General features: G+C 39.5%; 1 protein-coding gene across 1 annotated transcript in view; it reads left to right on the top strand.

The window, feature by feature from the left end:
• The window catches only part of LOC121737303 (follistatin), a 60,664-nt gene that overhangs the window by 5,451 nt on the left and 30,975 nt on the right, over nucleotides 1-24,238 (top strand). The gene's annotated exons all lie outside the window — the stretch shown is intronic.

The following is a 24,238-nucleotide window of genomic DNA, read 5'->3' as shown; positions in this document are numbered from 1 at the left end:
TCCGTCCGTCCGTCCGTCCGTCCGTCCGTCTGTCTGTATGTCTGTCTGTCTGTCTGTCTGTCTGTCTGTCTGTCTGTCTGTCTGTCTGTCTGTCTGTCTGTCTGTCTGTCTGTCTGTCTGTCTGTCTGTCTGTCTGTTTGTCTGTCCGTCCGTCTGTCTGTCTGTCTGTCCGTCTATCCGTCTGTCCGTCTGTCCGCCTGTCCGTCTGTCTGTCTGTCCGTCTGTCCGTCTGTCCGTCTGTCTGTCTGTCCTTCTGTCTGTCTGTCTGTCTGTCTTCCGTCCGTCCGCCCGTTCGTTCGTCCGTCCGTCCGTCTGTCTGTCTGTCTGTATGTCGCCAGGCTGTATCTCAAGAACCGCTATAGCTAGCAGTGGCGAATACTCCATATAACCCGATTCCCGTCGGCTTCCCTTTTGGAAAATCGAATCTATGGGCCAAATACATTTTTATCTAATAAATATTTTACATACTTACTTAAAAAACTTTGAATTCACTAAACGCCTACAAAATTGTATAAGTATGCAATAAATATTTCTCTCACTTGAAATAGTTTAAATTAATAATTAATCGCCTACAAATTTATATAGGCAATGCAACGTGCAGGCCATCTCCGATAGAAGCCGATAAATTAGCGGGTTATTTCTTCATACAACGATATTTCATAGTAAGCATCTGTCCTTTTCATTCCTGTGAACTGATCGTCATGTTCTGTCTCGTTCTACCACGCGCCAATATACTCGGAAATAAGCCGATACTCGGCAAGTTATTACGGAGAAAGGTTAATTAGCAACGCACAAGTGCGAGCGAGAAAGATAAACTTCATGAAGTAAAGTTGTTATGAGTCAAATGGCGGATGAGTGTTTGTAAACAACTTCTTTGTTTTGTGTTTTGAATGTCGAATGTATATAATATATTTGTTTTAGCGTTAAGAAGAGTGCAGTGTCGCGAATTTAAATTAATTTGTATTGTGATTTGTTAATTGTGACTCGTACAGCTGAGACTGTTGTCTGACAGATTATTTGCTGTCGAAGGAAACTTCGTTTTCCAAACTTAGTTTTGAATGATCGTATGTGCCGTCACGCATACAACTTAATTTTTCAAATGCATCATTATCAAACTCAAAAACTCGAACATTGTTGAAAATCAGTGCTGAGCGTTTTGGTAAGTAGATTTTTTACTCCGGCTTCCCTTCCGAAAATATTCACCCTTCGCCACTGATAGCTAGACTTCTGAATTTTTTACAGATTGTGTATATTATCTGTTGCCGCTATAACAACGAATAAGTACTAAAAACAAAATAATATTAATATTTCCCATACAACAAACGTGATTTTTTGGTCTTCTTTTTGTTTGATAATTAGCTATACTGTCACTCAGAGATAAACAATATTTTCTAAACTCGAACCTCAAACTCGAAATTCAAATCGAACCTATAGTCTTATGTACGTGGGAGAGCCATGCTTCGGCACGAATGGGCCGGCTCGACCGGAGAAATACCACGTTCTCACAGAAAACCGGCGTGAAACAGCGCTAGCGCTGTGTTTCGCCGAGTGAGTGAGTTTATCGGAGGCCCAATGCCCTACCCTATTCCCTTCCCTACCCTCCCCTATCCCCTTCCCTTATACCCTCCCCTATTACCCTATTCCCTCTTAAAAGACCGGCAACGCACTTGCAGCTATTCTGATGCTGCGAGTGTCCATGGGCGACGGAAGTTGCTTTCCATCAGGTGACCCGTTTGCTCGTTTGCCCCCTTATTTCATAAAAAAAAGTTCATGAAATTAGCACGTTCTAAAAAACATTTTATGATAATTAGTTATATTAGCTGTATAGATATGAATAATTGTTGATGTCTATTGTCTAGAAAATGACATGTCTTGCGTCGCCCAGCAACGTGCCTGCACTCTGCGCGGCCGCATAATAAAGAGCGGAAACGTCGTCTACGGCACTTAATCTACGGTCATTAGTACAGTCCAGGTGCTCCCAAACTATACTTACTGTTCCCATCTACTCTAGTTAGCCATTTAAAAATAGCTGGATTTACTGGGTAAGGGCGCCTATTTTAAATACGTTTCTTTGGGTTGTATTTTTCGTTTTATTAGGTTCATGTCTGTAACATAAAGGACTTGCTTGTATGTGCAAAATATATGTAATTATAAGGAATTCTCTACTAATTTAAAGAAATAGGTATATAAATAGCTGTATGTACGTATAACATGGTGATAATGAGTCATTATCATCAACATCATTATAAAGGACATACAATTTAAAATATCTTCTGCAGAAAGTCAAGATGTAACCATCTCCATGCAGGTTGTGAAGCTTTCTGTACTCTGTAGCCCACAATTAAACATTTAAAGCAATCATCGGTGAATATGACTATCTTCACGTTCATAATCACCGGCCATTTAGCCAAGACTTTTTCGTAGTCGCTTCGTTATTGAATCGCCGATCAAAATGTATGGAATTGACATAAGCGCTCGTTAACATGACGTGTCTACGTTCGACTCGTCTTATATCAATTCCATACACTTTTCATATATTTTTTGATCGGCGATTCTATAACGAAGCGATAGAGCAAAGGTCTTGGCTCGCCCCCCAGATTTGTTCCATCATTCGCCATTATGAAGAATCGGTTACTATTTAACTTACTGTTTGTAGTTTCTTAATTCTTGCTGTGCCGTGGCAGTTGGTACCCCGGGGACTGGGTGCCACGTTTCACACTTTGAGATACCCTGAAACTTACTCTACCTCGGAGCGTTTTTGTAAAATATCATCTTTATGTCGTAGGTCTAAAGGTACTGTGAGAGGTAAAACATCTCTGAACAGAGCTGACACTGTACGCCTGTAGGCAATAAGGTTAAAAATGTGATGTCTTTGACTGTTTTGCACTTACACGGAAATATTTAAGCGAGCGCAGCAATTATTACTAATAATTTTATAATCGCACTTCAGCTGGACTTTTCTACAGATTTCATCGCAATTATGTATAGTGTATGTGAATATAGTGAATGTATAGTGAATACACCTTTGATTGTGCCCATCACCCAGTGTGGGATAAAGTTTCTGCAACAATGTAAAGGTATTTTTTGTGAACACCACGCTTGTAGTATATTTCAGTCTTGATCATTAAAAAAATACAGAGAAGGTGCCAAAACAGATAGGACATATTATATTGTAGTGATGTGACTGTACAATAACGATATTTAACTAGACAATTATAAATTAAATTTAATCATAATATTATAAGTACGTAACGATTTATAAGTAATATATTATGACACTTAGAGCCTGTTTCACCACTTTCTGATAAAATGCCGAATAGCCTATTCACAACTTCTTTGAGAGATTCTCCATACTTGATCTGTCAAGTTAATTGGTGGATAGCCTATTCGTCACTTATCAGGAAGTGGTGAAACAGGCCCTAAGTGGTGGATATTCTATCCACCACTTAAATTGACAGATAGAGTATATAGAAAATCGGTCAAAAAAGTTGTGGATAGCATATCCGGCACTCTATCAGGAAGTGGTGAAACAGGCCCTAAATGATCTTTCGAGCATCATGAATAGAACGTACAGTACTCTAAAATTAATAATGCGCATGAATGACCGTGAATAATGACCGTGTTACAAAAGCTACAGGAATATCACGACGAACTTTGACTAATACATGTATCTTAAGCGCAATGCAATTAGACAATGCACTATCTTCTACCGTCACTCTGGAAATACGACCGTTGCCAAAAATTTTCGAATATTTCTATGCACATTATCACTTTGGGAGCACAGCGGGGCTAAAGTGGTCGCTTTGGAGAATCATATATTGAATCATAATATGGTTCATTTTTAAACTCCACTTTGCGTGCAATTCATATAGTGTTTCGCTCCGATTAGTGATTGGTCGCCGCGCGCGAGCGCCGCGCTAGAGACCAATCATTGATGTAAGCGAATCACTATATGAATTGCACGCAAAGTGGAGTTTAAAAGTGATTCGCTTGGATTAATGATTGGTCGCCGCGCGCGAGCGCCGCTCGCGGGACCAATAATTAATCTAAGTGAATCACTATATGAATTGCACGCAAAGAGGAGTTTAAAAATTAATCATATTATGATTAATTATATGATTCTCCAAAGCGACCATTTTAGCCCCGCTGTACTAAAGTTATTTATCCGAATTCAACATAAAATATCTCGAATAATAAAAATCCAATTATGAAATAATTTACTTTTCCTTGTAACATTCACACTTCCTACCCAGTTCCCAGTACGTTTAAATACTTAGGTATAATTTTTCTGTCTGTCAGTCAGTCGGTTTCCTGTTGTGTGCAAATAAACCGCGCCGTCCGGTATCAACTAGCGCCTCGAGATCCGAACCCGCACCTGTCCATACGGGGCGGAAAACGTCGATAAATTTGTTTAAATTTATCGATATTTTTGATTGTGTTGATAACATTTTGGCAGGTATTTTATAAAGTTATCGATATTTTTAAGGTAAATAATTGTCGATAAAATATCAATGGCAAAGTACATTTTGTGTCATTGGAATATAACATTTTTTTGATGTGGCAATCGCGAAAAAACAAAAGTAACACAAACATCTCAAACATGAAAATACCAAAGTAACATAACGACTAGAAACCATGGATTGAGATCTAGAACAATATTTTATTACCTACTGCAAATACACTTTTTATTCGTATAACATCGACATCTACCATCAAACATAGTTATAACTTATAATACTTAAGGTTGTGTATGTGTCCCGTACATAGAGTTCACTGCGAAAGTAGCAGCGCTAAAAAGAGCAAATTTTTTTGATGCACTTTATGAATTTTCCCATACAAAAGTAAAAAAAAGTTACTCTTTCAGCACTGCTACTTTCACATTGAACTCTATTTTTTTTTAATGAAAGAAGGGGGCAAACGAGCAAACGGGTCACCTGATGGAAAGCAACTTCCGTCGCCCATGGACACTCGCAGCATCAGAAGAGCTGCAGGTGCGTTGCCGGCCTTTTAAGAGGGAATAGGGTAATAGGGGAGGGTAGGGATGGGAAGGGAAAGGAATAGAGGAGGATAGGAAAGGGAATTGGGCCTCCGGTAAACTCACTCACTCACTCAGCGAAACACAGCGCAAGCGCTGTTTCACGCCGGTTTTCTGTGAGAACGTGGTATTTCTCCGGTCGAGCCGGCCCATTCGTGCCGAAGCATGGCTTTCCCACGTATAAATTTATATAAGGGACCTATACAGTATACACTATACATACTCTAAAGTATCATCTCTTTATTTTGTTACAACCGGAATAATATGTTTACCTATTACGAAACAGTGCTTCAATATAGTTATCTATGAAAACTTACATTATGCAGGCATTCCAAACCACACCGAGAAGATCAATCTAGAATCCCGATGAAAATCGATTGTTATGACTGTACTTCCAATACACATCATGTACTGGTAACGGGCCCGCACGGCCGTCTGCATGCCAAGCGGCCTGGTGATCGCCCCTTTGAATTATGCGCGTGAGCATGCGTCTGCATTCAATCGCCAAGGATTTATACCCCGACTTGACGTACGAATGTTGAAATTTGATGCACATGCAAAAATAATATCGATTATCGACAACAATGCGCACGTCACTATCACTGGCCGAAATTGTGACGGCATAAGTGATGACTGATGAGCGTCGTATCGACAGACGAAAACGAATAATTGATTGAAAGCTCCAGTATTTGATATTACAGCTAACTTGGCAATAGACAAACTATGTACATTATATCGATAGGTAGAGAACTAGAGACTTTAGATCCAGTGTGCATAGCGCAAGCCACAATAATTTTAGACAATACCATATTATGTATGCACATTGGATCGAAAACAAATATTTAAATTAAATATCGATAACCTAATGCGCGTCACTATTGCTGTCAGATGCCGGACTCCCATTGTCTGGGATTGTCGACGTCTGGGCACAACACTAACTGCTTACATAGTAAGAGCGATTTATAAAGGAAACGAACACGACATGACCAAAAGCATATCAATCAATGGACTTTACATAGAACGGGTATAATAGGTATGATAGATATACTTAAGAATTTAAAGATTTTGTCATTACTCATTAGACATTATATAGCAGATAGTATTTTAGTAACGATTTATCATATTTTTTTTATGAAATAAGTGGGCAAACGAGCAAACGGGTCACCTGATGGAAAGCAACTTCCGTCGCCCATAGACACTCGCAGCATCAGAAGAGCTGCAGGTGCGTTGCCGGCCTTTTAAGAGGGAATAGGGTAATAGGGGAGGGTAGGGATGGGAAGGGAATATGGGAGGGTAGGGAAGGGAATAGGGTAGGGGATTGGGCCTCCGGTAAACTCACTCACTCGGCGAAACACAGCGCTAGCGCTGTTTCAGGCCGGTTTTCTGTGAGAACGTGGTATTTCTCCGGTCGAGCCGGCCCATTCGTGCCGAAGTATGGCTCTCCCATGAAGACAACTTTAGCCCAGATCTTCGCAAGTAGATAAAAAAAACTTAAAAAGTACCTTAATAACCTTCTTAACTTTTCAATCTACAATCTACATTATGCTCATAATACTCGTATTGACCGTGAACTGCAACGTTTTAAGGCGACGCCTTGATAATTTGGCTGTAGCGATATCGATTTTTCTCAGCAATCACCAAAACTAAGAAATTAAAGTTCATTGTCAGTATTCATCATGCCTTTGTCTTTGAATTACCCATAGCATAATACGATTGGTCAACTTTTATAACACAGAATAATCAATTAAAAATACCTCTGTAAAAAAAGGGATTCGTTTTGCCAACAGAGGAGAGTGATTTAAGCTTCCAAAATTTGTACATAGATTGGTTCAATCATACACTTTAATTTGCAGATAGCTTATATGAAATGTATTGATGATTTTTAAATTACGCGACATATTTTGTCGCTTACGCCCTTTCCATTTTTTGCTGTTCCATTAAGGTTCCATTGCTTGTTTTCTATGAGAGGCTGGGTCGGCCTCTCATAGAAAACAAGCAATCTAAAACATACCCAACACGGTTTTTAGTACTTAGAAAAGTCTGTTAGAAAATGTAGACCGTTGTAAATCTTTTCCAACTACCAATACTTAACCCTTTGACTACCAAGGAAATTGCCTGCAAGTCACATATTTATGTAATTCAGATGTTCTGTATAATGAACACATGTTCTGTCACACGTCTTCGCCTAATTTCCTGTACTTTGTACTGTCATATTCGCAGTATGCATTATCTAAAATATGTCTTCCGCAAGAATTTGGCAAGTTCACAAACATTCCTCTGCGATTCGAAAAGCATAGTATCAATGTCAACATACATTTAGTATCATAATATGCTATGTTATATGTATAGGTAGGTACATAGTATGTCATACATTTTTTTTACGAATGCGTCATCATTAAAATTATTATCAGTAGCCTATTAAACTTTTGCCTTTCTTCTATACTACTTAAGGTTGGGTTGCACTAGAGGCGTGGTTAAAGTTAAAGTTATGGTTATAGTAAATATGGCGTCCTTTAGCTTTAACTTTACCCTTAACTTTAACCGGAGAAATTCACAGATGCCTGTTGCGTCTTTTTTTTATTGAAGCTACAGGTAACGGGATTGAGGGTATAAAACATTGAATTATCCGTAAAAATCGATAGGAAAAATATAACACTGTAAAACATAGTAAATTTTCAAATATACGTATGAGCGGAGGTTAAATATGGCGTCACGCCATATTTAACTTTAACCAAAGATTTGACATTTTGCACTGTAGTTATAGTTAAAGTTGAAGTTAAAGTTACAGTTATAGATAAAGTTAGTTGGTGCAACCCAAACTATATGAGTTATTTAAAACGGGCTTTGGCCCACCACACATTTCCACCACTGTATCTCCTGTGTCGCCAGGATCGACAGCGGTATCCAACCACGAAAACCCTTTGATATGATCTCAGGGAGCCCGAGGGACATGCTAAACCTCGCATGATTAGATTGTTTAGTATAACACTATACAGTATCACACAGCACTACGGGCCTGCATCAATCGTATGGACCGCAATAGACTATATTATAATCATTATGTATAAATTGTAAGATATAGGTACATTGTGTTTTCATGCGATGTCCAAGTCGATCTATTTATTTAAAACGTAAAAGATTTTTAATATTGATCTGATAATAACTTATGTAATAACTTGAGACAGAAGGTCCCCTAGGTAGGGACTGAATAAATTAATCGACTTGGTATTGCATGGATCTCATAAATTTTTACGGTATAAAAACTGAGTTGCGAGACTTGGTTTTTTTACAGGATGTTTTTGATGGGATCTCACTTCTTTTTGTAGAGTCCTATGTTTCTTCTTTTTGGTACCTTTTACTTCTATAAATATCAATAACGATTTTTATAAGAAACAAATAAAACTAACAATTAATAATAATATAATAATAATATATTACCTACAGTTTTTATTATTCGTAGCCTATCTACAACTATTAGTCCTTCGAATATACGTACGGAAATATCGATGGTACCGGTACAATGATTCATAAATTGCCATTAATGTAACTTTGTAATCTTATACAATATGTATATGGGATTACAAAGTTATTCACGAAGTTAGAGAAAGAAGAAGAAAACTGGACAGTTATTATGAAATGTTTATTAGGTTTTCCCTTAATTAAGACACTAAACACTAGCTAGATATCTCTCTACCGACGATAAACCGGAGATATTGATGGTACGGGTACAATGATTCATAAACCGCAAATGTAACTTTGTAATCCTATACATTTATATGGGATTACAACGTTATTTACGAAGTTAGTGTATCTAGAAAACTGGACAGAATTTTGAAATATTTGAATTTTTCCTTGATTTAGACAGTAAACACTAATTATATTCTAAATTTAAAGGTTCTGTGTCTGCTAGAAGTGCCTTAGACTTTTGGTGATCGGTCAGTCAGTCAGTCAGTCAGTCAGTGACAAAATTTAACAAGTTACAGCTCTTAAACTACTTGTGCAAATTGAATGGAATTTTAAATATACCTTGTTTATACAATGCTTGCTTAACAACTGATAATTCAGGCTTGTTGGTTTATCCACAACGAAGTTATAGGGGGTCAAAAAGAGCCTGAATTGGTTCGAGAAAAGGATGGTACGGCCGTGCCGCTTTTTTGCTCGACTTGGCGGGGGCATTGCCGTGCCCCCAGATTAAAATATAATCTGTTCCAATCAAAATGCATCAAAAGCATAACGTGGGAGAGCCATGCTTCGGCACGAATGGGCCGGCTCGACCGGAGAAATACCACGTTCACGAAAACCGTCGTGAAACAGCGCTTGCGCTGTGTTTCGCCGAGTGAGTGAGTTTACCGGAGGCCCAATCCCCTACCCTATTCCCTTCCCTACCCTCCCCTATTACCCTTTTCCGTCTTAAAAGGCCGGCAACGCACCTGCAGCTCTTCTCATGTTGCAAGTGTCCATGGGCGACGGAAGTTGCTTTCCGTGACCCGTTTGCTCGTTTGCCCTCTTATAAGTTATGGTCTAAACTCTAAGCTCTAGCCTGTAACGGCCGCAATCGGACTTCAGTGATATTTTAATTTAACGAAAAGGTTGTATGAAAATAAACAGAGCTTATATGTCAAAATCTACATAAAGTTAAGTACATATGACTAACCACAAGTTTCCCTGGACTAGACATTCCGCCAAACGTGTCTAGAAAGTTCGCTTTATAAACCGCCTAAGCCTATCCCGCCGTTTAATAAGTAACTAGACAGATTATGCAAAGCAGGGGCGGCCCAGCGTCCTTCAAAACTAGGTCGGACCCCAGACAATCACAATTTCAAATTTAGGGATAAGGTGACAATTATTTCATCACCAAATCTGTCTGGAGTCTGGACGCGCCAGGGCCCACTACATTATACATGCGTGATATTTTTCACTTTACCGCGTATAACGGAATATTATTACAATGTGGCTTTAATATTTTTATTATCTATTTCGTAAAAGACAAAAAAAAGTTGCAAGTTGCGTCTATTACGCGTATGAGAATTTTTTGCGGAATAATTTTCTTTTCAGAATATCCCATAAAGTTAATATATTCCGGTAGGTATATTAACTTTATGGAATATCCGGGACTCATAGTTTTTACTTTCTATACTAAATATCATTTTTTTAATTGGTTTGGTGGCATAGGTGGGAAGTGATAAAAGAGTTTGCAGCATTATTCTCTCCCCTACCTTTCTACGTTTCTAGTTTCTACCTAGGTTTTCTCTATGCCTATGTAAAGTTTTATTAATTGAATTGAGCTAACAATAAAATCCGAACTCTTATAATTTATTTGCCTCTATTTACACATACAACAATGTTTGGAGTAATGTAGATGTTTCTTCACAAACGAATATGCTCAGATGAGAAAGGTTTTAAAAGTGCGTAAGTAAATAGTTTTTAATATCAATGAAATATTTTAAAAGTAGAAATTGTAACCTTGACTACTAAAATTAGCTTAAACCGGCCACTGAACGAATAACGTTTTTATTTGATCTAAAGTGTTGCCAACAAAAATATCTTAATTGATGTATTTTTAGTCGGAGATCAAAACAGAACTATTTTGATAATTAATGACTGCAGTAGCCACATTTTAACTCTTATGTAGGTCGGGGGTTCGAGTTTCGCTATGGAATAAGTAGCTATGTTCTCTTTATAATAATTGAAATAAATTGAGATAAGAGAAGTACAGTGATGAAGAATAGTATCACTTTGTAGCAAAAAATAGTAGATGTAGATAAAGTTTTCCGCTTGTATTTAAAAGCTTTCGATCTTTTTGAAAGAAAATTTAATCTGTGATAGGTACCACGCATCTGAACGTAGAAAATTGTTTTGAAAATCAATTTTTTTTTTATTTTGAATGATGCTAATTTAAAAAATCGGCCAAGTGCATGTCGTACTCGCGCACGAAGGTACCGGTATAGAGCGAAAGTAGGCAAAAAAATGTGTTTTATTGAAATTCAAATCATTTAATTCGGGCATCAGGGGCATATAACAATGGTTTTGTAGCAGTACCTACGTTCGTTCGCCGATGAAACAACGAAAACAACGCGCTCTGAAAAGAACGCACGCCGTCTTTGTATACGTTCGTTATAGAAGATGAAACACAGAAGAAAATCGTTCTGCAAAGAACGTACGTTCGCATGACGAGAGAAACAGCTGTCCGTGTAATAATACCGGACATGAACCGGCCTTGAAAAAGGCATTTTTCTAATAAGAATTTTTCGCAACAACACTACGCGTCTTCACATCGCGGCTACGTCGAGCGAGGGATCTTCGCAGCGTGGCTACGGTCTTCATGGCGTTTGCAGAGCTTCCATCTTCACAAAATGGCGGCACTACAATTATTACCGGCACGGCGGCGACCGGCAGCGAGACGTCGTCTGTATGGAATGCGCGCGCGGACTGAATTCGCGGCCCGCGAGAGCCCATATTTATACTCGGGCGATGCCAGCGCCGCGCGCCGCGGCGCGGCCAGTTTCTCGCGCGGCAATCATAATTACCTTGTAAATATTTCTTATTCAATTTTTTTCCCTTTCTAATTTTTGTAAATGTTTTCATCCCTTTCTGTACATCTCTTTCTAATTGTAATAGCCAATCACAATCAATCTTTTAACCTTTGTACATTTTGTAATAATAATAATTAACTCATTTTTTTGTATATAAGCAGCGCATTTTTGTAAATAAATCACTTCAGTTCACCACAGTAAATCGAGTTTTACTCTTTACTCCTCCGACCTCTAGTGAACTCTTAGAGAGACCAACCGGTCCTCTAAACTGGTGACCCCGTGAACAACAAGCACCTGCAAGAGGAATCTCTGCCCGGGAAACTCTCCGCAACAAAACGCTGCACGACGAAACGCTGCTCGGACGAAACGCTGCTCGGACGAAACGCTGCACAACGAATCGCTGCCCGAAATCCCACTGAAAAAATGGAACCCAGAGGCGAATCCCTGCCCGAAACCTCGGCACTCACCAGCAACACGGCGACGTCACCGTCATCACAGGAAATCGCCGGCATCGCACTTTCGATGCGAATTCCGCCATTCTGGAGAGACAAACCCAGGCTCTGGTTCGTCACCTTCGAAGCAGCCACCAGCAGCCTGCAGAAAAACCAAAGCCAGCTCTCCCAGATGGTCATCGCTCGTCTAGAAAAAGAAGACATCGAGCAAATCGCCGATCTTCTGTACAACCCGCCAGAAACAAACGAGTATCAAGCTCTTAAGGACCGGCTCATCTCCGCATACGAAGAATCCGACAGTCGGCAATTCCAAACGCTGCTGACGGACATGGAATTGGGAGACCAAAAACCTTCACAACTTCTCAGACGTATGCGAAACCTGGCTCGCAACAAGGTCCCCGATTCCACCCTACAGCTCATGTGGGCCAATCTCCTCCCGACAAATATTCGCTCCGTCCTGGCTATAGATGCTGGCGGGAAAGATTCCGAATTATTCCCGTCGAATACTTCGGAAGTATTCCGAAATATTCCGAAACTTTGGGAATATTTCAACTGTCAAAAAAAACGAGGAAAATTGCGCTTGGAAGTTGTAAACTATTTATTATATATTAACGCACGACTCGCTCGCCCGTACGAGCGGGCGACGGCGGCGCGGAAGGGAGATGCTCCCCGGAGAAGTTTTCCCTCACCCCGCGGAAAGATTCGTACCCCGCAATCGAATGTTTCCGTCGAATATTTCGCCGTGGCAGTCGGCGCGTGCGAAGCGGTGATAGCGGCCGGCGGGCGACGCTCTATGCGCGGCGGCGATCGATGATTGATGCAAAATACCATTTTTATTTTTAATAAAAATTATTTTTTTTTTTATTTTTTTATTTATTTTTAATAAATGAATAAAAATTCATATAATTTTTTTAATTAAATTCATTTTGAATAATTCAAATTTAAAGAAACTTTCCCAGAAGTATTCCGGAATTATTCGGAATTTTTCAGAAGTTTTGCAACTATAGTCCTGGCCGTCAGTGAAACGTTCCAGTCGAAGACCACACTCGACGAGCAAGCTGCGCTGGCCGACAAAATAATGGAGCAGTCAACTGTAAATAATGTAAATAGCATCTCAAGTCATCGTGTAAATAGCTCCACATCAACATCATCAAACATCGAGTGCCTTCTCATAGAAGAAATAAGAAAACTCTCCCTAGAGGTCGCCGAACTGAAAAATCGACAGTTCGATAGCAATAATTATAGAAGAGAAAATAACTATCAACGCTCAAGATACAGATCGACATCCCGATTCCGTCAGCGGTCATCTTCACGTCCACGATCTCCATCACCATCGCCATTCTGTTACTACCACAACAGATTCGGGAAAGAAGCGCGAAAATGTACACAACCGTGTACATTCGACACGACGGAAAACTAGACAGAACGTTGGCAGCGGCGGAATCCGGCGTTCACAACAAACAATACCGCCTATTCATCACGGACAAGACTACGAATCTCACTTTTTTGGTAGACACGGGTGCAAACATATCCGTCATACCAAAAAAGAAAGGCCTTCATCTCCAGCCGCTACCTTTTCAACTCTACGCCGCCAACAACACCGTCATACCGACATACGGCGAGAAAACACTGGAACTCAACATCGGACTTCGCCGACCATACAAATGGAAGTTCATCGTCGCCGCAGTCTCGAAGCCAATCCTCGGTGCCGACTTCCTGCAACACCACGAACTCATAGTCGACTTGAAAAATAGAAGACTCATCGACGGGAGAACCAGTCTACATATTAACGCTCCCGGACGCTACACGGACGTACCTACTGTCCGTAGTGTCGACAGCACGCAGGCGTACCACGACATACTAGAAGACTTCCCCGGCATCACGAGATTGACAGCGATGAATATTACACCGAAACACAGCGTCGAACACTTCATCGAGACGTCTGGGCCACCGCTACATTGTCGCGCCCGACCGCTACAACCGCATCGCTACAACCAAGTGAAAAAAGAATTCGAAAATATGATGCAACAAGGTCTCTGTCGTCCCAGCAAGAGCGCTTGGTCTTCTCCACTTCACGTCGTACCAAAGAAGAACGGCGACATAAGGGTGTGCGGCGACTACCGACGACTCAACGCAGTAACAAAGCCCGACCGCTACCCTATACCCCGACTACGAGACTTCACCTTTCAACTCGCCGGAAAAACTATTTTCTCGACGATCGACTTAAACCGAGCCTACCAGCAATTACCAGTCCATGAAGAGGATATAGAGAAGACAGCAATCATCACACCATTCGGTTTATTCGAATTTCCGAGAATGTGTCCCGGCCTAAGGAACGCAGGCCAGACATTTCAACGTTTTATACACGAAATACTGCAAGGCTACGACTTCGTCTTCTCGTTCATCGACGACTTGTTGATCGCATCCAGCAGCGAAGAAGAACATCGCCAACATCTGCGGTGTGTTCTTCAACGCCTAGAAGAAAACGGAATCACGATAAACCCAGCCAAATGTGTACTCGGAAAACAAGAAGTGAAATTCCTCGGCTTCACCGTAAACAGCGACGGAATCAAGCCGCCACAAGATAAATTACAAGCGATAGAAGAATTCCCATTACCGAAGAATATAGAAGAATTACGACGTTTTCTCGGCATGCTAAACTTCTACCGAGACAGTATTCCGAACGCCGCCACTATTCAAGCCCCGCTACACGCATACCTACATAATGCGAAAAAGCGAGACAAGACACCGATCGAGTGGAATGAGACATCAAAAGAAGCATTCGTGGCATGCAAAAATAGCATCAAAAACGCTGTTTTGCTCGCCCACCCGAATCACAAAGCACCGATCGCTATTTTCTCCGACGCCTCGGACACCGCAGCGGGAGCTGTAATACAACAATTCAACAATAACAAATGGCAACCACTCGGCTACTTCTCGAAGAAATTTACAACAGCGCAAACGAAGTACAGCACCTACGATCGCGAACTTCAAGCTATCTACATGTCAGTAAAATACTTCAGAAAAGTATTCGAAGGCCGAGAACTCATTATATTCACCGACCACAAGCCATTGACATTCGCCCTACAGAAGAAAACATCGACATCGGAAACTCCGAGAAGAACTCGACAACTACTTTTTATCTCCGAGTTCACGCACGACATTCGCCATATCAGCGGAAAAGACAACATAGTCGCCGATACATTCAGCCGCATCGAAACAATCAACACGCCGTCAGCTGTAAATTATGAAGAGTTATCTCGCGCGCAAGAGCGAGATAGCACGCTACCGACACTCTACAGCCAAGAAAACTTAAGTTTCAAAACAACTACGCTACCTAACTCCGATACCAAGATTGTATGCGAAACTTCTACAAAATACGTTCGGCCGTACATTCCGCAAGACTTTCGACGCGCCGTATTCGACTCCATTCATAACATAAGTCACCCTGGAACAAAAGCATCAAGAAAACTCATCGCGCAAAAATTCTTCTGGCCGTCAATGAACTCCGACATTAGCGAGTGGACAAAAACCTGCATACAATGTCAGCGAAGCAAAATACAACGACATACATCGAGCGCCGTGTCGACATTCCCAGAAGTCGACCGCTTTCAACATACCCATATCGACATCATCGGTCCGCTGCCTACAACAGCGAGTGGTCATAGATACCTACTTACTATGATCGATCGCTCGACAAATGGCCTGAAGCTGCACCGCTCACCGACATCACCGCCGAAACCGTCGCAAGAGTATTCTACGAACAATGGATAGCGAGATTCGGGTGTCCGACTACAATAACAACCGATCAAGGACGCCAGTTCGAGAGTCAGCTGTTCGTCAACCTAACTCGATGTATGGGTATCGAAAAAACCCGTACAACACCGTACCATCCGCAATCTAACGGAATGATCGAACGCTGGCATCGAAGTCTCAAGAATTCACTGAAAACAAGACTCATCAACAGTAATACATCGTGGATCGACGAGCTACCTACAGTTTTACTCGGACTACGCGCCGCCATACGTGAGGACACCGGAGTCAGCGCCGCCGAATTAACCTACGGTCGTAACTTACGATTACCGGCCGACTTCTTCGAAACAACATCATCATCGAGCCTAGATCATACCTACATCGAGCAACTACGAAAAAACATCAACTCTCTCAAGCCGAAAAACAATGTACAGCGCCACGGTAATCAACGCAACATCTTCATACATCGTGATCTACTTACGTGCGAATACGTATTTTTACGTAACGACGCCGTAAGGAAACCACTTCAAACACCGTACGACGGGCCGTACAGAGTTCTCCGACGAGAAGACAAATACTACGTAATACAACTACCCGATCGCACAGCAACAGTATCCATCGATCGTTTGAAGCCCGCCTACATACTGAGTGAAGATTACCTCGGCGAGTCAACGAGCAATGTACAACAGTCACCGGTAATTCTCAACTTACCTTCACATACCAATAATTTACCTCAAAATACCTCATTACCTTTTACCGTTACCTCATTACCTTTACCTGTTACCTCACAACCATTACCAAGTGCAACACCGATCAAGCAGAAGTCACCAGCAAGTCCAGCACAGAAGACAACAAGAACAGGCCGTGTCGTCAGACTGCCGGTACGCTTCGCTTGAGGGGGAGCACTGTAGCAGTACCTACGTTCGTTCGCCGATGAAACAACGAAAACAACGCGCTCTGAAAAGAACGCACGCCGTCTTTGTATACGTTCGTTATAGAAGATGAAACACAAGAAAATCGTTCTGCAAAGAACGTACGTTCGCATGACGAGAGAAACAGCTGTCCGTGTAATAATACCGGACATGAACCGGCCTTGAAAAAGGCATTTTTCTAATAAGAATTTTTCGCAACAACACTACGCGTCTTCACATCGCGGCTACGTCGAGCGAGGGATCTTCGCAGCGTGGCTACGGTCTTCATGGCGTTTGCAGAGCTTCCATCTTCACAAAATGGCGGCACTACAATTATTACCGGCACGGCGGCGACCGGCAGCGAGACGTCGTCTGTATGGAATGCGCGCGCGGACTGAATTCGCGGCCCGCGAGAGCCCATATTTATACTCGGGCGATGCCAGCGCCGCGCGCCGCGGCGCGGCCAGTTTCTCGCGCGGCAATCATAATTACCTTGTAAATATTTCTTATTCAATTTTTTTCCCTTTCTAATTTTTGTAAATGTTTTCATCCCTTTCTGTACATCTCTTTCTAATTGTAATAGCCAATCACAATCAATCTTTTAACCTTTGTACATTTTGTAATAATAATAATTAACTCATTTTTTTGTATATAAGCAGCGCATTTTTGTAAATAAATCACTTCAGTTCACCACAGTAAATCGAGTTTTACTCTTTACTCCTCCGACCTCTAGTGAACTCTTAGAGAGACCAACCGGTCCTCTAAAGTTTTATGTATGGGAGCCCTCCTTAAATATTTTCTTAATTAACATTTTATTATTAAATTATTTAAGTACAAATATGTATTAAGTAATTAAGGATTTTGTGAAAATTTCAAGTGCCTAGCTCTTACCATTGATTACTAGTGAATACAAACAAAAAAATCACGTTTGTTGTATAGAGCCCCCCTTAAACACGGTATTATTTTTTTTTTTGCCTTTTTTAGTAAGTATTTGTTGTTATAGCGGCAACCAATGATAAAAAACTCAAAGCAGATATGTTATTACCGCGCGCGTTGTGAAGATTCAAATGCGGCCCAATTGGGCCGTCTGTTGTTTAGTCTGCAATCTGCACCGAGCGCAGTCACGAACGTGCCACGTCTTGTCTTACCTAAATAAATAGAAAATGACGTCGTGCGTGTTTCGAAAATGTACCAATTATGACTCGAAAGTAAACAAAACACATGGAATCTCTTACCACATGTCTTGATTGCAATAAATACCTCGATTATTTACATTTTCAATTATTTTTTCGAACAATCTGAAAAAAAAAACGAATTTTCGTCATAGCTCATGCGAAGAAAGAGACAGCGATACGATTCGTCGTTTAAAAATAGAACTGTCTCTTTTATGTAAATGGTTTTTCGTATCTTTTGTTTCACTTATCTGTCAAATTTGTCAATGTTTGCAATTTTGAATTTGAAAATTGTTCGGAAGAGATTTAAGCCGGAAAATAGTATGGACGTAACATATCTGTATAAGTAGAATTTCATTGGCGGCAACAGAAATGCACAATCTGTGAAATTTTCAGCGGTTCTGTAGCGGTTCTAGAGTTACAGCCTGGAGACAGACGGACAGACGGACAGACATCGAAGTCTCAGTAATAGGGTCCCGTTTTCACCCTTTGGGTACGGAACCCTAAAAAGAAGAGTGTTTACGGCAAACTTAAAAAAAAGTATCTTATGGATATCTAAAAGACCGATGTTCAGTTATTCTAATTAGTATTTGAATACTTACCCGGAGATTTGGCGCTCGCATCGCGGGCTGACACCGCGGCCTTGCTTTGATGACGTGTTTACACTTCGCGCTTGCTAGCTAATCTGACACAAACAATACATTAAATTACCGTTCGCATTTACAGGTTATTCATTCCAAATTCAAAATTAACTTTATAGTTTTTTCCTTTCCTGTTTTTTTTTCTTATGTGGCCACATCCGTTTTGCGTTAAGTATGCCACTAGTTTTACGACACGAATTACGACAGGGATGTGAGGTCGCAGCTTTTTACAGGTAACTAGGTACAATAATCATAGTAGTGTCATCTTCAATTGATTTTTAACCGTGTTTTAACCATCCAATTATTTATTATTATCATAAGCGGACCATTATAATAGTATTATGTAGAGAAGTCTACGACACTTGCATTTGGAAATATATTAATTATTTATTCATGTATTCAGTATTTGTAACAACTAACAACCAGTCACCTAGTATATAAACTACTAGCTGTTGCCCGCGACTTCGTCCGCGTGGACTTCAGTTTATAGCGCGCGATGTCAACAAAATTGGTGTCAAAAGCTTTTATAAAAAAACCCTGGTACCCCTTAAATCAATACAGCTGTGCAGTGTGCAAACAATAAGTACTTCATTTTTGTATGTTAAACTTTATATATTATGCCAAATTTTAATGCTTATTTAGCCCCCCAATTACACAACTTTACCCATAAACTATTTATCATTGATAGGTTTAGCCCCAATTTCACCAACGTCTGTTAGTGTTAACAGCTTGTTAAAATATCCTATCTTCTCTTTCATTCATATGAAAAACGAAACAGCTAACGTGATACTAATTCGAGCATTAACTTTAACAGTCGTTGGTGAAATTTGGTCTTAAGGTTACGTCACTGCCTGCACAGATAAAGTACTGAGTTATTTAATACCGTAGAATAGATATAACAATCGAAAAAAATCGAGACTTAAATGTAAGATGATACCACCTCTTATAGAAAGACTTTTGAGCAAGCGTCAGCGCGATGTAGAAGACGCACGGCGCCATCTATTATGAACTTTTTGAACAAATTTACGACCCTTACAACCCTTTTTTCCAGTAAAAAAGTAGCCTATGTCCTTTCTCAGGCTTTAGACTATCAGTATACAAAATTTCATTACAATCGGTTCGGTAGTTTTGGCGTTTGGCGTGAAAGCGAGACTGACAGACAGACAGACAGACAGAGATACTTTCGCATTCATAATATTAGTACAGATTATGTGCACACTGCACAGCTGTTTTCGGGTATTTTGATTAATTAAGGGCCGCGCTACACCGGAATGGCAGCGGCGAGGCGAGCACTTTCAGCGCTGCCATTCCGGTGTAGCGCGCTGCGCGGCCCTAAGAGGGGTACCACTTACCAGGGTTTTAAAAAGTTTTTAAATTTGACACAAATTTTGTTGACACCGCGCGCTATAAACTAAAGTCCACGCGGACGAAGTCGCGGGCAACAGCTAGTTATGAATAAAAACAATAATATAATAAAGTAGGTATGATTAGTTCTGTTATAATAATGAAGTAAAAATAAAGCGCCATCTGTTTTCATATATTAGAATTAAAATGTAAAAATATTTTCTGGATGGAATATAGGCCAACACAACACACTCGAACTCCTTAGAAATGCAGTAGGAGTTCTATAAGATCAGATAGATTGATTATTATTATAGCAAGTGATAATATTATTAAACATAATATTCTAACGTATTAAAAACTATAAACAAAAACATAATAACTAATAAGTATGATTAGTTCTATGTTACAACGAAGTAAAAAAAAAGCGCCATCTGTTGAATCGTATTAGAACTAAAATGTTCATTGCATCGCGTCGATATATTTCTGGATTTTTTATAATATTATACATAAAATATATTTAAGATTTTTGAAATATTATTATAATACACATCCAAGACCCAGGAACATTGAAAACTTTTTGTTCCGCCTGCGGGACTCGAACCCGGACCCCCGGGATGAGCGCTGGCCACGCGCAATGTGAAGTAATTTTCATCGATATTTTCATGGAAATAAGATATTTTCCCACATCAAAATGTAGCCTATGTCCTTTCTCAGACTCTAGAATAACTGTGTACAAAATTTCATTGCAATCGGTTCAGTAGTTTTGGCGTGAAAGCGAGACAGACAGACAGACAGACAGACAGACAGACAGACAGACAGACAGACAGACAGAGATACTTTCGCATTTATAATATTAGTATAGATAATAATATAATATGGAGTAAAACTTAGGAGTTAGAAGTAAATCAATTCATCAAATCCAACTTCAAAATATGTACATACTTAGTTTTTACAATTTAGTAAGTAAGTAATAATTTGTACTTAGTTTTGGTGTAAGTTACAAAATATAGTGATTTCAAGCGTCTCTTGAAAAAAATCACGCAAAGACTTTGTGGTGTAGTGGTGTAGGACTTAGGAGCAACTAGCAAGGCCTTATAATATAATAGCTCTATATTTTTTATTTATTTCCGATTGCTTCTATACCTATTTGCTAGATACGTGAATGGGAAATGGAAATAATGGTCACGGCATATTACACGTCTTGTCACTACTTAAACGTGGACACAATAGACATAACTACCAGTAAGTAGTTCGACTGCAAAGAAACGGACAGGTTTCAATATCTGTCAAATTCGTCGGGTTTCACTAGGATTATGAATAGATTGTCCCTCGCGCTGGCTGATATAATTTATTTTTAAATATTTAAAATAAATATTTCAAAATTGGATTCTGACAATTTTAATCGCATCATGTGCCAAAACACAAACAACAAAACGACCAAAGAGGAACACGTCCATCGAATATGTCATATTTTAAAATTCGTAGGTACCAAGTTAACAACCCTAGCGACGATTTTCGTCATAATACATCAAATTTTAAAATTTTAACATCAGTTCTAAGTCGGCATACTCTATCATTCTGTCTACTCTGACGTGGACGACAAGAAAGCAAAAGTTTAAGTATAGTGCGTCAAGAAAGTCGTCATGACTTTCAGGCGGGAAAATTTTCTAAACGTAATCACGCTTATAAGGTGTATTTTTTTCTTTGTATTTTCACAGAGAACGCTTATTACATTTTAAACATTGTCACCTTGCACATTTTTATCTTGAATTAGGTAATAAAGTTCTCTTATTTTTTATTTCATTTAAAAATTTTCCCGCCTGTCATGACTTTCTTGACAGACTATAAACACTTTTTACGCATTTAACTTCTTAAATTTATAAATGCGTAAAATGTGTTATCATGCTATTGGTGTCAATTTGTTGTTTTTGAAGTAGTGAAATTATACTTTTCTATAAGTTTATGTTTAAAAATATGAAAAGTGGCTAATTTAAAAGCGATGAAAATATAATTAAAAACATACATTGACTTCGCGCGAATATTTACATCATCTCCACAATTAACATTCCAAAGTCGAAACCGATTATAGAATTAAAAAAAATAATGAGCATTCATCTGTGAGTTTTAAATTAAATCATTTTTTGCGGCCGCATACTTCGCGCATCCTAGTCGAATACGTTTGCAAAAAAAAAACGTGGCGCCAAAACCGCGGAACTCGGCGACTGATGATTTAATATTTATAGTCCGCGAGTCAACGCCCGCGCGCCAAAAAAATATTTACATTTTCTGTATTCTTCAACTTTTGTTTTGTGCTTTTGGCGTTTGTGAATTCTAAAGTAACTGCAAGAGTGTCAGCGGTTGAGATGGTTTTTATTTGAATTTGTGTAGTATTTTTCTATTGGTAGGTAAGTACTTAGAATTAGCTCTGATTACTAGCGACAGTAGGTATACTCTGTCGTCCTACAGTAGAGAATAAATCAATAAACGTTTTCTCTACATAAGTAAAATCTTAAGCTTTATCAGTTCTATCTGTTTTCTCACATAGTTTCTTGTTAACAATTAAAATGCTCTTCATTTCCTTCGCCTCTTCTTTTATTGTGCAAAATTTTCCACGCAGATAAAGCTGCGAATGTAGCTCATTAAAAATAAATGTTTCTTTTGGGTTAGGTAAGAGTTAACACTTACATTTTTAAGATTCTTGCGCTATTTTATGTATCATACTGGGTTTTACTAAAAGCATAATAATTCCAGTTCGTCCCACCATTGTAGTTTGTACCTTAAATATATTTAAACTTCGGTATTCGAAAGAAAGTATCAATTAAAAAGTAATAATCTATACGGGCATTAATGTGGAAGGCTCGAAAAGGGACTCAAACATACGGGGATTAGGTTGGAATTCGCGTGTGGTTGCATAAGTAAAAATAAACTGGTGGCAACGGCTGGCCATGTAAGGCTGCAGTCGAGCCGGTCTTTGGAAAATATTGTCTGGTGGCCGTCTAGCGGCGCGGCCGGACGGGCACGCTGCTCCACCATGACTCACCGCTCCCGCAGGGCTGCGCAACGTTTCTTCCATATTTGAATTTCAAACTTGGAACACCAAAGCGGCAAAACTTAGTGGAACAGTTTTGAATTATTTATTTTTTTAATTATGGCCAAATACAAAGATTTTCCTTAGTTTTTAATTTTTATGCTTGAAACTTAGGAGCGATAATTTTTTGAACTTTTAAGTTAAAATCAATAATATTCTACTTATACAGATATGTTACGTCCATAATATTTTCCGGCTTAAATCTCTTCCGAACAATTTTCAAATTCAAAATTGCAAACATTGACAAATTTGACAGATAAGTGAAACAAAAGATACGAAAAACCATTTACATAAAAGAGACAGTTCTATTTTTAAACGTCGAATCGTATCGCTGTCTCTTTCTTCGCCTGAGCTATGACGAAAATTCGATTTTTTCCAGATTGTTCGAAAAAATAATTGAAAATGTAAATAATCGAGGTATTTAATGCATTCAAGACATGTGGTAAGAGATTCCATGTGTTTTGTTTACTTTCGAGTCATAATTGGTACATTTTCGATACACGCACGACGTCATTTTTAATTTATTTAGGTAAGACAAGACGTGGCACGTTCGTGACTGCGCTCGATGCAGACTAAAGTCTAAACAACAGACGGCCCAATTGGGCCGTATTTGAATCTTCACAACGCGCGCGGTAGTAACATATCTGCTTTAAGTTTTTCATCATTGGTTAAAATTCTCTTTTATGATGAATTATTGTAGAAATTATTTCAGTTATTATAAATATTGTAAGTTGTAACGTATAAATTTGATATCCAGCGACAAGATAATCGTTAAAAGTTTGTTAAAAGTCCAAAATTACGGTTAGCTACGGCCTACGGTCTACCCATATCCGAAATTTTCAATCTCTATATCTGATAAGTCCCGCATTTTCATTCGTTTTATTACGCTTAATCGGTTTGGTTTCAGTTTTTACGACATAAGTCCTCAATTAACTAATTGTATGCAGTAGTTTATAGAGGTATACGGTATACCTATTTTTAGTTATATTATCTACTATCTAAATTCTAAACCGTCGACTGCCAGTTAGTGTTATTCGCCAATCGAAATGTTTTAATACACGGAGGTACGCCTCGCGGAGGTACGCTAGGCTTCTGGGCTGGGTCCACATTTGGTGTATCGTAATTCGTACCTCCTGCAAAGCCACACGTACGGCGCGTGTCATGAACTATAATTAGAATATAAGAGGAGTTTCTGACCTCCAAACTATATAGCCACCATGATGTAGATCATTTAAGCTCTACTTTGCTCCTCCCAGACCTTAGGAACCTGCATGTTCCTATGGGTGTTACAGCAGGTATTGGCTGGAGG

The sequence above is a fragment of the Aricia agestis genome, chromosome 20 (genome assembly GCF_905147365.1).
Source record: "Aricia agestis chromosome 20, ilAriAges1.1, whole genome shotgun sequence".
NCBI classification, from domain to species: Eukaryota; Metazoa; Arthropoda; class Insecta; order Lepidoptera; family Lycaenidae; genus Aricia; species Aricia agestis.
Note: the sequence above shows the minus strand (reverse complement) of the source record. Positions and strands in the feature narration are given on the sequence as shown.